The following is a 15,276-nucleotide window of genomic DNA, read 5'->3' on the forward strand; positions in this document are numbered from 1 at the left end:
GAATTACTGGTCTCTGCTGTTTGCCAGCGAGTTACAGCTGGCTTCTCTCTCTCTTCCTGACAGAATTAGCATCAGGTTTCTGTCAAACGAAGAAAGAAAGTAGTCAACTCAATGCTAAGCTTTTAGATACAACTTGTCTCTCTTTGTTTTGAATTTCTTGCATTATGTCTTCAAATGATTCAAAAAACATAAAGGGTACACAGTGGAAAATCTGCTTCCTACTTTTAGTCTCCAAACAGCCCAGTTTCATCCCACCTGACTCCTCAAGGGAACCACTATTATTATGTCTATGTATCTTTTCAAGGTTTTTTTATGTGCATTCAAAAAATATGACTATAGATCCTTATTTCTCCACCAATTTTACACAATAGGTAGCCTAAAATATACACTATTCTGCACGCTAAAAATATTTATAACAATGTGTTTTTGGTGTTTATTCCAGATCAGTACACAGAGACCTTCATTCTGTTTTTTATTTTATAACAGTTGCATGATATTCCAGTGAACAGCTGCAATGTAATTTCTTTCTTTCTTTCTTTCTTACTTTCTTTCTTTCTTTCTTTCTTTCTTTTTTTTTTTTTAGACAGAGCCTCAAGCTGTCCACCTGGGTAGAGTGCCGTGGCATCACAGCTCACAGCAACCTGCAACTCCTGGGCTCAAGCAAGTCTCTTGCCTCAGCCTCCCAAGTAGCTGGGACCACAGGTGCCCACCACAACGCCCAGCTATTTTTTGGTTGCAGCCATCATTGTTGTTTGGCGGGCCCGGGTTGGACTCAAACCCGCTACCTTAGGTGTATGTGGCTGGCGACTTAGTCACTTGAGCCACAGGAGCCAAGCCTGCAATGTAATTTCTTAAACCAGTTCCCTATTGGTGATCACTTGAGTTGTTTCATTTTGCAACTTAGATTAAATTTTGAAACTATTTCCTCCAAAAAGAATGTTCTGGTTCTTCCTCTCATTACTTGGGTATAAAAACAAATAGTATTTTTCAGTGGTTAAGAAAGACTAGGGAAAAAAATCTGATTCTATTAAAATAAAGGGCAAGAATTCGGATTAGAACAGATACCTTAAGGCCTTGTGCTTTATGGTTGGTAGGTTGGCATGATTCATTTATTTATTCAACAAACACTGATTGAGCCCCTACCACGAATTGTTGTAGACAGAGAAGATATAAGGGTGAATGAAAGACGAGGTCCTCCTTGCCCTCATGGAAAGACACATGTAATAAATAAGGCAACAAGGAAATGTGATGTTACACACTCATACACAAACACACACACACACAAACTCAGAGAGGATAATGGGAGAAAAGTGAGGCTCTTTTAGTAGATTTCTCTATGAAGGTGACATTTTTGCTAAGGTCTGGCAAGTGGTTGCACTGCGCTAAGCACTTTGCAGTCATTTATTATTTCCATTTTATAGACAAGGAGATATATATACACATATCCCAATTAGACAATGCATTCATTTATTTATCAGATACTCATTAAGCACCTCCTATGTGCCAGATCTATACTAAAAGCTGAAACTATAACTGTGAATAAGACAAAACTGGTCTTTGATGATGCTTACAGACCAGTGTTTTCAACCTTTTTTATCTCATGGCACACTTAAATTATGTTGATTGAAAAAAAAAGAGAGTAAAAATAAAAAAGAATATACTCACTGTGCTTTAAACTTTTGGAAATAATTTAATTAATGATCTTCAATAATTTTTGTGGCACATCTAAGATTCTCTCATGGCACACCAATGTGCCACAGCACACTGGTTGAACATCACTTTATAGACTATTAAGGAAGACATTAAATAATTATGGAAATAATAATATCATTGGGGATAAGTACACTGTACCCTCAACTTGCTGATACTGAGTGGAATTAAAATTCAGCATGATTTCTTCCCTATCCCCCATACAAACTCTTTACCATATATTCAGAATCCTTCAAACATGCATTATAAAGAAAATTGATCAGCCATTTGGAGCTTAAAACAAACGTAACCATTCTGTTCTACCAAAAAGAAAATATCAATGTTTTCTTTATCAAAACTATAAGATTGCTTCTCCCCATTTAAAGTTCTGTTCCTGCTTTTTCAGTGATCTTACTTAGCATTTTCCAACTTCCATTCTCCATGTTTGTAAAATTCTTTCTAGGTGAAAAAGCTGAAATAACTTTGCCAGTATGAGTCCAGATTTTTATACTAAGGAAAGCTCTTCTAAGAAATATAGTACTGAGCAGTGCCTGTGGTTCAAAGGAGTAGGGTACCGGTCCCATATGCCAGAGGTGGTGGGTTCAAGCCCAGCCCCAGCCAAAAATTGCAAAAAAAAAAAAAAAAAAAAAAAAGAAAGAAAGCAAAAAGAAATACAGTACCAGTGGGAAGGGAAAAACAAAGAGTCTTCATGGGGGATAGGAGGAAAGCATGGCTTGCTAAATAAGGAAGTCTGGAGGGCCATAGACACATTATGGAACACTGTGACTCAATTGATCAAGCCTGTCCTACAAAGAACACAGTTTCCATCTTTGGGCATAGGGTGAACACTATACACCACAAGGACCCCACGTATTGGTAAAATCAACAGTTAGTTCAGTACTTAGCAATTCTTGCCAAAAAGGGAAAAGAATGTGGATATGAGGTTACCTAGATAATCAAGGACCAATAAAGGACAAAGGTGCCTGGAGATGCAGAGAGACCAATGAAAGAGTTATACAGACAATGTCAAAGGGAGAGGAAAATGATACTTACACCTTTACACTTGTTTTGTGTCTGTCTGTCTCTTCTCACTCATGAGAGAGACCTCTTCCAACTCTCTTTGGGAATGCTCTAAGCTTTCTCTTTTTTCTTAAATAAATTTTCCCTTTGTTATACTAAAGCTTGTGCAAAGTTCTCTATTCACACTGCCCATGCTACATCTATATACTGGTTTCTATCCACTTCACTTTCTGTTAGGGCTATGCCTTGGCTGAACTTGCTAGTTTCGTGAAGTAATTGAACAGGTCAGCTGAGTACCAGGCAACTGGAACCTGATATCCCCAACACCAGTATCTGGCCATGCTTTTAGCCCACATTCTTTCTGTAACCTCAAGATGGTATATAAGCTTCTGTACCCCATTGTGGAGTTGGGTCTTCATTCTAAAGTTTCCTGTGTAACATAAAATTATGATTGAATAAATGTGTGTATCTTTTTTCATCATCCCCCACCCCACAAAAAAGAAATACAGTACCACTCCTGGTTAGTTGAGCTTCTGAAAGCATTTAAGGCCTTATCTGAAATGCAAGTTCTATGTCCATATAACTAGCCAAGGGGGCTTTAACCTCCTCACCTATCCACAACACCCTTGTTGTTGCGCAGACTCAACACAAGGTAAAGTCTATACTTTTCTCCCTAATCCCAAAAGACCCTGCCTTAAACCTGTTCCATACAGAACTTTTGGAGCTTCTCTTGACCACTTAACGGAGAAAAGTGGCTGCCCCTGATTGTTTGCTTGGGTTTGCACCTGTCAGTTACTTAAAGTTTCCTAGAAGTAGTTTGCATACTTTCTGGATGATGCAGAAGTTAGATTCCCATCTGCCACCAAGCAGGGTTGGAAGCTAAGAAGACAGTATAGTGGAAAACCCAGCCACTACCTGGACTCAATTATTTTCTAAAAAATTTTATCAAGTGGACACATACACATAGTTAAAAATATTAAATAGCACCAAAAAGCTTGAGATGAAACCTCAGCCGCTCTGTTTGTAGCCTTTTGCGTGTGCATGTTCCTCATCACCTACTAAATGGTATCACACAACTGAGAAATCCTGACAGCTACACTTTGGCTGCCCAAGACTTAAGTGACAGCATTTTTTTTTTTTTTGAGACAGAATCTCACTTTGTTGCCCTGAGTAGAGTGCCACGGCTTCATAGCTCACAGCAACCTCAAACTCTTGGGCTCAAGCAATACTCTTGCCTCAGCCTCCCCTGTAGCTGGGCCTATAGGCACCTGCCACACACCTGCTAATTTTTCTCTTTTTAGTAGAGACTCACTCTAGTAGAGGGGCTCACTCTTGCTCAGGCTGGTCTCAAACTCCTGAGCTCACAAAATCCACCCACCTCAGCCTCCCAGAGTGTTAAAATTACAGGCGTGAGCCACTGCACTGGCTTAGTGAAAACATTTTTGATTTTGTTGGTTTTGTTCCCTTATTGTGATCTTGGCTCAAAAAATTTATATAATAGTGCAGCAAATCTTACACCGGAGAGGAGCAGAAGTACTCACTCAAGTTACAGGTTCCAACACAGCTGGAAATGATGATGGCAGACCTGTTTTCTAGAAGAGCAATCCTGAAACTTGAGTCTCACTTGCTTTAGTCTTGGTAGTAGTCCAAAGAAGAGTAGCCTGACAATCAGAAGGAACAATACTTGCCCTGAGTTCCTTTACTTGATTGGTGGAAACATTCCAGGAGGAGGAGCCAGAACTCCAGGCTAAATTTACATTGAAGGTTTACACAAGCCTGGGCTGCCCTGTCCCTCTGACAGGTAAAGATTTACATACATTACAAGCTTTCTGGGAGGTGGGTAAGCAATTTGCTCTCAAGAGGGAAAGAACTTGCTGCAGGGGTCAGTCCTGTGAAGGGGCAGAGAAAGCTCTTTCTCAAGTGGGAAGAATAGATGGAGGAGGACATAAAGGAGTTTTGAAATGGAAAGAAAAGAAGTTAAGGGGAGAGTATATGTTGCCCTAGATTTTAGGAACTGGTCGCTGTGTTTATCTGTTGAACTGGTCAGGACTAAACATAAATGCCATCAGCTCACTCTTCTGCTCAAATCCTTCAGTGCTTCTTAGCTCACACCAGGTAAAATCCAAGTTGTTGTGTGGGCTGCAAGGAGCTGTATGATCTGGCACAGGGTCTTCTTTGACCCATGGCCCACTCCTACTCCTCTGGTTCACTCTGCCACCCCGGCCTGCTTGCAAACAGCCTGCGTGTTCTAGCCTCAAGCTTTTTGAACTGGCAGTGCCTACTGCCGGGAACTCTTTTCTCAAATATCTCCCTGGCTAAGTCATTACAAATGATAGAAATCCGGCTCAAATTCACATAAACAAAGACCTTTGGGTGACTAATTAGTACTAGGAGTTTTTCCTTATTGATTCCTTAGGATTTTCTGTGTAATCACATTATCTGCCAATAGGGACAGTTTAACTCCTTCCTTCAGATGTATATGACAGTTTTGTTTTGTTTTGTTTTCCAGTAAAGAGGATTCATTCTCACTCCTTGCCAAGAAAATACCCAAGTATTTTCTAGTAAATTGAAAATCAACAGAGTGGTACAGTAGCCCCCCAAGGTCATTCAGTAAATGATTTTGAAATGGTTTTCTGGTTGAGAATGTGTGTCTGGACCTGCACAGGGCAGCACAGTCCTCAGCAACCTATAGAGTTACTAGCAAGTTTCTAGAGAGTAGCCAGGCCCTTGGTCTATAACTTTGCGCTCAGGGGAATGAAGGGGAGTGGTGGCCACCCCATCAAATAATGGCGGAAGTTGCTTTGTGGAGGAAGGACAGACAGCATGTTTGCTTGGCCCTGTTACCTCTGAAACTCTTAACAGTTTGGTTAAGAGTTCTCAACACAAGAAGCTGAGATGCTCTCCCTAACCTTGGGACAAGGACCCTTGAGTGATGCTCTGCCTCCATCCCTGCAGGTCTAATGGCTTTTCAAGCCATGGGAAGAGATAATGTCTTCTCCCATCCTTATAGCCAAGGACTGGGTCCAACGTGGTGCCCAAAATGCCAGGGAGCACCAGGGGTGAGGAGGATGGGGGAAACACAGCCTGGCACAGGCCTAGCCATGACCCAGAATGGCAGAGTAGGCGTTCAGCTCTAGATTGTGGGGGCCCTGACCCCATGGTGTCCTTGTCATGCCTGTCTCTGGACCCCTGAGCCCTGTTCCTGGCTGCTTCTAGCTGCTCCTAGCTGCCGCTGTCACTGTTTCTGTACTTTTGTCCTCTATACTTCTACCTTTTCCTCCTGTAGCAGCTGCCCTACTATGGCCCCAATCTGAAGGTGGCAGGGGGAGGTCCTCTGCAGGCAGCACCTAACCCTAACCCTAACCTGCTCTTCGGCATCTGGTGGTGTGAGTCCTTTGTCTTCCAAGACCACCTCTGACCTTCCTTCTTGATTTTCCTCTCTTGTGGCCTTTCTCTGTCTCCTGCCATCTCCCCCCTCCCCCCTCCAAAATGGAAGAAAAAACAGGGATGGAAAAGTCCACATCTGTGGTCTGCTTGTCCAGCGCATCCTGGTTGACATGATGACTCATCTTCTCTAGGACTGACAGAGAAATATCCCAGAGGTGTGGGAACTGGCTCAGAGCCCAGATATGAAGGACAGGACAAGGCTGGGGTGCCTTTTAGCAATGAGTCCTAAGTAGGGTGGGTGGAGGAATAGCCACGACCAAAAGAAGTCACAGATGGGCCCAGAGGGCAGAGGATGTGCTGTGTTTTGGCCCTCCTCTCCCAGGGAAGGGTCCAGGATCTCTGCACCAGTGAAGTGATGAGGAGGTAGGTAAGGGACGGGGGGTGGGGGGGGTGGGGGGGAGGGCAGAAAACCAACCGGAGTGGGCAGGGGGGGTTAGTAGTTTGATACTTATAGATAAGTTAATTTTATAATCTTGCTTTTGGCTTTTGGTGTTCACCTATATTGCTTAGAAGGTGTTAAGGAATTAATGAGTGCCTCTCTATCCCCATTCCCATCTGGCCAAAATGTTTAATTGGCTATCAATGTTTATGGTTCTAAATCTCTTCTGAGCGATAAAGAAGCCCTAGATGGATGTAGGGCAAATAGCCACTTCACCCTGTCAATGATAAGATAAAATAAATCTTGACCATTGCTATAATCTCTGGCTTATCTTGGCCAAAAGGGAGACAATAAAATTCTAAACCCCTCTTGACCAACGGTACCCCCAGAAACAGCTTAAAACTGAGTTCCTAGCCATGACAGGATCGGAGAGATAAAGCACAATTACACATGAGCATGATTTACCTTTATAAAGATGCATCACTCCTGCTGTAACTTGTTGAACATGAATATTTGACCATCCTGCTCAGTATAAATAAATCTTTTACCTTTGGTCTGTCCTTTGAAGTATATGTGCCTGGCTTCTGGCTGGGGCTCTGCTTCCCAGCTTATTGGAATGGCCGCCCAACAGGCTGCTACCCTTTATGAGAAATAAAACTCTCCTTTTTTTCCAAAGTATAAAATGCATTAACTTTTTTTTTTAGTTAACACTCTCCTGCTGGCCATGGCAGTTTTCTGCCTTACATTTCCTCCTCTCCCACTCACACGTTGTTGCAAGCAGAGATTTTCCCGAGGCACACTAATGAGCCAGCGGGGCTGCCCGGGATCTGACACTGGGGGGCCCAAGGGTGGACAGAGTCAACTGACTAGATGTCCATAAGGCTGAGGACTTATATTCTAAGAAGAGATGATTGGAGCCACAGTGCTCAGTTGAAGGAGTAGGGGCTGTGGCTGGGTAAGGAAATGTTCCTCAGAGTCTGTTAAGGAAACAAGGAGAGGTGTCCTCACCCTGCAGTGAGTTGTCACAGAAGCTCTATGCCTCTTATTTCCTTTCCTTGCCTTATTTCACTGGCTAGAGTTTCTAGCACTATGTTGAATAAGAATTGTGAAAACAGACTTCCTTGGCTTGTTTTTGATCTTAGAGGGAAAGCATTTGGTCTTTCATGATTAGGTACAATGTAAGCTGTAAGTTAGATGCTGTTTATCAAGTTGAAGAAGTTTGCCTCTATTTCTATTTCTCTAAGAGCTTTTTAAAAAATCATGAATAGTTATTGAATTTTGGCAAATATTTTTTCTTCATCAATGTAACCATGTGGTTTCTTCTTTAACCTATTAGTAAGGTAGATTACACTGACTGATTTTCCAGTGTTGAACTGACTTACCTTTCTGGAATAAATGTGGTCCCACTGTATAATTCTTTTTAATTTGACAAGTTGCCAAATATGAAAACTTTTCAGCTATTATTTCTGGGAGTAATACTTTGGCCTCCATGTTAGATCTTTTACAATAGTCACACAAGTGTCTGAGGAGCTGTTCCTTTTTTGTTTTCTTTATTTCCTGTTCTGGTTTCATTTTCTTGTTCAGGTTGGGTGATTTCTATTGCTCTGTCTTTTAGTTCACTGATTTCTTTTTCTGTTTTCCCCCCATTCTTATGTTGAGACTATTTTTAAAGAGAGTCAAACAAAGCATTTTTCCTGCTCTCCTATTCCACTCAATATACCATGTCTAACACTAGATGATGTAGGTTTTCCATCACAGATCAAGACATTTTTTAACAACCAAGCCTGTATCTTATTCTTCAGTTTAGTTAGATACTATCTACCTGAAGATAGTGTCAAATCCCACAGGTTAAGGGCTCAGTCCCACAACATAGCCCCTCACTTCAGTTGTCAATTGAAAGTCTCAAGGTCGTGACCTATACTTCTGGCAGACCAGCTATAAATTAGGCCTTTCATGACCCCCCTTCATGGGTTTGATTAATTTGCTGGAACAGCTCACAGAATAAAGTGAGATACTTCACTTACATCAACCCATTTATTTTAAAGGGTATTACAAAAGATACAGATGAACAGCCAGGTGAATGATACATAGAAGTGTGAAAGAAGGGGCACAGAGCTTCCATTTCCTCTCCAGATGCTCCACCCTCCCAGAACTTCCTCACGTTAAGCTATTCAGAAGCTCCCTTAATCCTGTCTTTTTTGGTTTTTATAGAGGCTTCCTTACAAAGGCATGGTTGATAAATCATTGCCCATTGATAATCAACTCAACTTTTAATCCCTCTCTCTCCATGGAGGTCAGGGGATGGTGACACAGAAAGTTCCACCCCTCTAATCACATAGCTGGTTCACTGAGTTAACCCACCCAACCCCTATCCTGGGCCTCCAGCCACCAGTCATCTCATTAGCATATAAAAAGATACTTGCCACTTCAGAGTTTCCAAGGGTTTTAGGAGCTATGTGCCAGGAAATGGGAATTTCACAATAGCATACCCATCTACTAAGCTTTTTCTTCCCCGTATTGAATTTTTTAGTTCTAAAATTTCCATTTGGTTCTTCTTGATATCTTCTATTTCTTTGCTGAGACTTTGCATTTTTTTGCTGAGTTTTATTTTTTTGTTTGTTTCAAGCATATCTGTAATTGCTCATTGAAACCTTTTTATAATGGCTATTTAAAAAATTTTTTCATCAGATAATTCTAACATTTCTATAAACTCAGTATTCTTCATTCATTTTGAGGTCTTCCTGGTTCTTGGCAGGAAGAGTGATTTTCTACTGAAAAATAGACATTTTTGTATTATGTCTTAAACCTCTGGATCTTATTTTAGACCTTATGTTTTAGCTGGCTTTCTTTAACATTACTCTGTCAAGGGAACAAGGAAGGGCATTCCCTTACTATTACTAGGTGAATATAGAAGAGAAGTCTAGATTCTCCACACCGGCTTTGACGACACCTGAGTGGAGAGGGGAGCTCCTTGTTACTGTTGGGTGGGGATGGGGGTTTCAGCTCCCCATGTGGACATTGTCCTGATTCCTACTTGGCCTTCTCTGACACCATCTCAACAGTGGGTACTAAGGTACTGAAAGCGTGCTGGAGCTTTAAACAGCAGGTTCTTGAGTGGTCAGACAAGGAATTGAAAGGCACACCACTAACGAACACAAAGTCACAAAAACATACTAGGATGGTGACTGTCCCTTATGAAAAGAAAGTCAGAAAAAGGAAAATTTGCTTGTCACCCTCACGGGCAAGTCATCCACATTCCTTCCAGGGAAACACTTCAAGTCACATTAGGGTGTAACTTGGCCAGAGGCTTTCAGCAAACAGGACAACCAGGACGAAATAGGGTAGATACCACTTTATAGTAATCACAGTGTATTGAAAGACCTAAAAAAGCTCTACAAAAGTTAAGACAAAGTTTAACAGTATAGCAGTAACAGAAACAGCTCACAAATGCTTAACTTAAATTTCTACTTCTGTGTGGTGCCTGTGGCTCAGGGAGTAGGGTGCTGGCCCCATATCCTGGAGGGGGATACTTCTTATATACTCAAAGCTACTTTTTTTCCAGTGTGGTATTCTTTCTTAATTTGCATAATTCAAAGCAAAGATCACATTAACCTTTAGCATAACTCAGTGACCTATTATAACATTCCCCTTCAAAAGTTAATCTCCTACAGCCTGGCGCCTGTAGCTCTATGGTTAGAGTGCTGGCCACATACACCGGTGCTGGTGGGTTCAAACCTGGCCTGGGCCTGCCAAACAATGACAACTGCAACAAAAAAATTGCTGAGTGTTGTGCCAGGTGCCTGTAGTCCCAGGTACTTGGGAGGCTAAGGCAAGAGAATCGCTTAAGCCCAAGAGTTTGAGGTTGCTGTGAGCTATGATGGCACAGCACTCTATCCATGGCGACGTAGTGAGACTCTGTCTCAAAAAGAAAAAAAAAAATCTCCTCAACCAGTCCAGCTAAACTCCTCAAGACAGGCATCTTTAGGGTGGGAGCTAAATTTACAAAACAGTAGGAATGGGAGACAGGGGATTAAGGACAGGCAGGACCTAAACAGACCAGACCAACTGCGTCACCTTTGCCTTAGCCTGCCTGACTCCATCTTATTCTCACTACATGTGCTTTCACCCTGGTGCAAGATCAACATCTGTTGTGGAATCAGTCTCAGACACAGCATCATTCACTCTGGAAGAAAATGACTTCTCCCACCTTGTCACAACCCCTCCACAAGCTATACAGGTGCTCCCTTCCCTGTTGTTCTGTCTGCCTTTGAATAAATTCGTTCCTACATTAATCTTCTCTGGCCCTGTGCTTTGTTTTGTCAATTTTAACTATTTCCCTCAGGGTTGTCCTCTGCTTTATAGAGTTCCCTCTGAGTAATAGACACTGGCTGCTTTTTGCTTTTTAGAGACCCCTTTAGCGCCTCAGTTTCCAGGCTGGTGAGGGGACATCTAGGCTTCTCACTCTACCTTTGCTGATATAAGTTAGGATGGGTGATAAAAGAGGCAGCCTTGCAAAATATCAGGAAAATACCAAATCCTGCAATTTTCCAGTAACGGTTAAAGATCAATCCTATGAGTTCTGCCAACAATACCCTGTGGGTGTTCTGTTTTACACAAATTCTGAAAAAGTTGAATGGATGGAAAGAGACGTAAATCTTTCTCTTCAAAATTGTTTTTGAAAATCTGCTTTACAGAAATCCTGAGTAAACAGCATGAGAACAGACTGTAGCCATATCCCAAGTACAGAGTTGTATTTCTAGTGATAATCCCAATAATCAAAAGAAAGGTGGGGGAGCCAGCTCTCGGAATTTGACGTCAGCTGCAGTTTTTATCCACTTTCTGCCAAGAAGAAAGGAAGGAGAGGCTGCAGCAGTTTCTTAGTTTCTTGACTGTACCCCATCCACTTACAACTCCTTTAAAGTCACCTACCTACTTGGTCTCGGTGCTGGCTTTTCCCTCCTCTTTCCTTGGGCTCCCACACTGCAGTCTCCTGCTCTCCTTTCTCCACTCCACTTTCCTTCTCTCACTTCCTCTCTCCAAGAAGATAAAATAAATCATATACTTTTATGTCCTAATTTTTGTCTGGAGAAAACTTTCTCAGACCGGCATATACTAGCTCACATCCTGACAGGTGAAGCCGTGAGTTTTTCTGTGTTGTTTGGCTGGATTGTATAAAGTACTTATTGTTTAAAAGTTTTCTGTCTACTAGGCTGCTCCTTTTCTGGTCCTTTGGCTAAAGAGCCTTTGGTGTTTCCAGGTTGCGGGCTTCTTTGATCTAAGTCTAGGGTATACGTGGCAAAAAAAAAAAAAAAAAAAAACCCAAAGAACCCACACTGTGGCCTTCCGGGGGTCCCAAGATCAATAGCTAGTTAGCTTTCTTCTTTCCACCTTGCAGAATTGTCTTATGTTTGTTTTATAGATAATGTCCAAGGATTTTAGTTGTACTTAGCAGGAGAAATATAGAAAAGTACATCCACTCTATATTCATGGGTATAAAATTATTACCATGTCAGTCTTTAAGATTAGAATAACAGGCTTGGCACCCATAGTTCAGTGAGTAGGGCGCCAGCCACATACTCCAAGACTGGCAGGTTCAAGCCCAGCCAGGGCCTGCTGAACAACAATGACAACTGCAACAAAAAAATAACCAGGCATTGTGGTGGGCACCTGTAGTCCCAGCTACTTGGGATGCCAAGGTAAGAGAATCACTTAAGCTCAAGAATTTGAGGTTGCTGTGAGCTGTGACACTACAGCACTCTACCAAGGGTTGACATAGTGAGACTCTGTCTCAAAAAAAAAAAAAAAAACCTAGAATAACGTTGTTAACAAAAAACACTTTTTATTATACAAAGAAAATCACAGGCAAATTATGAGCACAAAAAAGAATCTGAAATAAATTAATAACAAACTGAAACCAGCAATGTAAAAACCCCCCCAAATCCACTGTCACCAGTTTAAATCTATCCAAGCAAAGCTAAGAGGAGAGAACCATGTGAGCATTTCAATGAATGCAGAAAAAAGTAGTTGATGAATTTTAGCACTCATTCATGACGATCCACATCCCCCCCAAAATGAAATGTGAATAGAAAGAAGTTTCCTAAATGTGATAAAGGTTATTGGCAAAATATGATATCTCGGCATTTGCAAAAACAGCAGAAGCAAGAAAGATACTCTTCATTTTCCCCTTAACCTTCTCCTGTGAGGGAGTTCATAAGACTTTCATTCATGATATACCTTTTCTATACTCAGAAGAAAGGAACATCCATATCTCTGAAGACACAGAGACACAAAAAAGAATCTGAACAAATAACCCTTGCTAAGTTCTCCCTAATTTATTACATTAGATCATACCCACTGTGTCCAATCATACTTCTCTACTACTATTCACCTCTTAATCAAACCTAAACATAAAAAATATGCAAGTTTACCTGTTTCTTTGGGTCTTCATTTCCAAAGGTTCCTCTATTACTATCACACAAAACTTACATTAAATAAATTTTTATGCTGTTCTCTTGTTAATCTGTCTTTTGTTATAGGAGCTGTAGCTATGAACCTTGCAATGGAGAAGGGATATATATGTTTTCTCCCCTATATTATTTACCAATTTTTATATTTAGGCCCTAGAAATAATTAATGATGAAATGTTAAAGTCATTCCACTTAGTTAGGAATAAGGCAAAGGTCATCACTTCTGGCTAATATTATACTAAAAGCCCCTATCAATCCATTCTAAACCAATTAGAATGCAAATACTTTATTTGTCTTGCTCATGACTGAATTCCAAGTAGTTAGAACAGTGCCCAACACGTGGTAGGCATTCAGTAAATGTTTATTAAATGAGTAAGTGAAGTATGAAAATGATTACCGTATTTACACCCACTCCCCATCATTGAGCTATGCCTCCTGTCAGATAAGTGACAGCGTTAGATTCTCAGGGGAGCACAAACCCTTCTGTAAACTGTGAATGGGAGGGATCTAGGTCCCACACCTTACAAGAATCTAATACCTGATAATCTGAGGTAAACGTAATGCAGTTGAATCATCCTGAAACCACACCCCTCAACCTCGTCCATGGAAAAATCATTTTCCATGAGGCTGGTCACTGGTGCCAAAGAGTTTGGGGACTGCTGCCTTAGATGACATCCAAGTTTATGCTAACAAGATGATTAGGACGCTAAGATCAACCATGTGATTAAAGTTTTGAAGCCAGCCTAGCCTCTTGGGTGGGGGCCAGTTGCTGGAAATTGAGTTTGGTCAAGAGGCCAGTGATTTTGTCAGTTATACCTACCTAGTGAAACCCCCCAAACAACCATGTCATATATGCTCTGATTGGATGGAGAGAAAGGACTGAAGTTCTGCACTGGGGCCCTCCTGCATCTTGTCCTATGGGCCTCTTCATTTAGTTGGTCCTGATTTATATCTTTCATGATAATACTGTAATTGTAACATTTTTCTGAGTTTTGCAAGTTGTTCTTGCAGAAGAAGTTGTTCTTGAAAAGGCCATAGAAACCCCGGAATTTTTAGCCAGAGGGACAAAAGTGTTGATGTCCTAGGGACACCAAAACTTGCATCTGGCATCTGAAGTGAGGAGTCTTGTTGGGGAATGTGCCCTTAAAGGTACAGAGTCTAATCACCTAACCCCAGTACAAATGGCCCACATCACAAAGTCTCAAAGTTGCAGATGCTGGTGTGGATGTGGAGAGAAAGGAACACTTTTACACTGCTGGTGGGACTATTACAACCTTTTTGGAGGGAAGTATGGAGAATCCTCAAAGAACTCAAATTAGACCTCCCATTTGATCCTGCAATCCCATTACTAGGCATCTACCCAGAAGAAAAAAATCCTTTCATCATCAGGACATTTGCACTAGACTGCTTATCACAGCTCAATTTATAATTGCCAAAATGTGGAAGCAGCCTAAATGGCACCAGCCCAGGAATGGACTAACAAGCTGTGGTATATGTATACCATGGAATACTATTCAGCCACTAAAAAAGATGGAGACTTTGCATCTTTTATATTAACCTGGATGGAAGTGGAACACATCCCTCTTAGTCAAGCATCACAACAATGAAGAAGCAGGCTTGGTGCCTGTAGCACAGTGGTTAAAGTGCCGGCCACATACACCCAGGCTGGCAGGTTCAAATCTGCCTGGTCCAGCTAAACAACAATGACAACTGCAACAAAAAAATAGCCAGGCATTGTGGTGAGCACCTGTAGTCCCAGTGACTTGGGAGGTAAGGCAAGAGAATTGCTTAAGCCCATGAGTTTGAAGTTGCTATGAGCTGTGACACCATGGCACTCTACGAAGGGCAATATAGTGAGACTCTGTCTGAAAAAAAATATGGAGAAGCAAGAATCCAGAGTACTCTATTCTAATATGAAGGCAGCAGATGAGCTTACACAAGAGGGGAGGTAGGGGAATGAGCAAGGAGGGAGAGGGGAGGGGGGAAAGAGGGAAAGGATTGGGGAGTCACAGTGTATAGAACACCTCTTAGGGGCAGACACAACTATGAGAGGGACTATCTAACAGTGCAATCAGTGTAACCTAATTCTTTGTACCCTCAATGAATCCCAAACAAACAAACAAAAAAAAGGTAAGGAGTCTGAAACTAACTCTAGCAGTGTCAGAAGTGAATTAAATTGCAGTATTTGGCTCCGCGCCTGTGGCTCAAGTGGCTAAGGCGCCAGCCACATACACCTAAGGTGGCGGGTTTGAATCCAGCCTGGGCCCGCCAAAC

At 41.6% G+C, this 15,276-nt stretch overlaps 1 protein-coding gene across 2 annotated transcripts in view; it reads right to left on the reverse strand.

Annotated features, from left to right (window-relative positions):
* ACSM3 (acyl-CoA synthetase medium chain family member 3) overlaps positions 1-15,276 on the reverse strand; it is a 57,067-nt gene that overhangs the window by 39,508 nt on the left and 2,283 nt on the right. The window contains exon 2 of one of the 2 annotated variants that reach the window (XM_003790696.3): positions 4,251-4,328. The gene's annotated coding sequence lies outside the window, so the exon portion shown is untranslated. Of the gene's footprint in view, positions 1-4,250; positions 4,380-15,276 lie in introns of those variants that run through there. The other variant, XM_023513779.1, reaches the window with a different exon arrangement.

The sequence above is a fragment of the Otolemur garnettii genome, unplaced genomic scaffold (genome assembly GCF_000181295.1).
Source record: "Otolemur garnettii isolate 467f Iridium unplaced genomic scaffold, OtoGar3 scaffold00044, whole genome shotgun sequence".
NCBI lineage: Eukaryota > Metazoa > Chordata > Mammalia > Primates > Galagidae > Otolemur > Otolemur garnettii.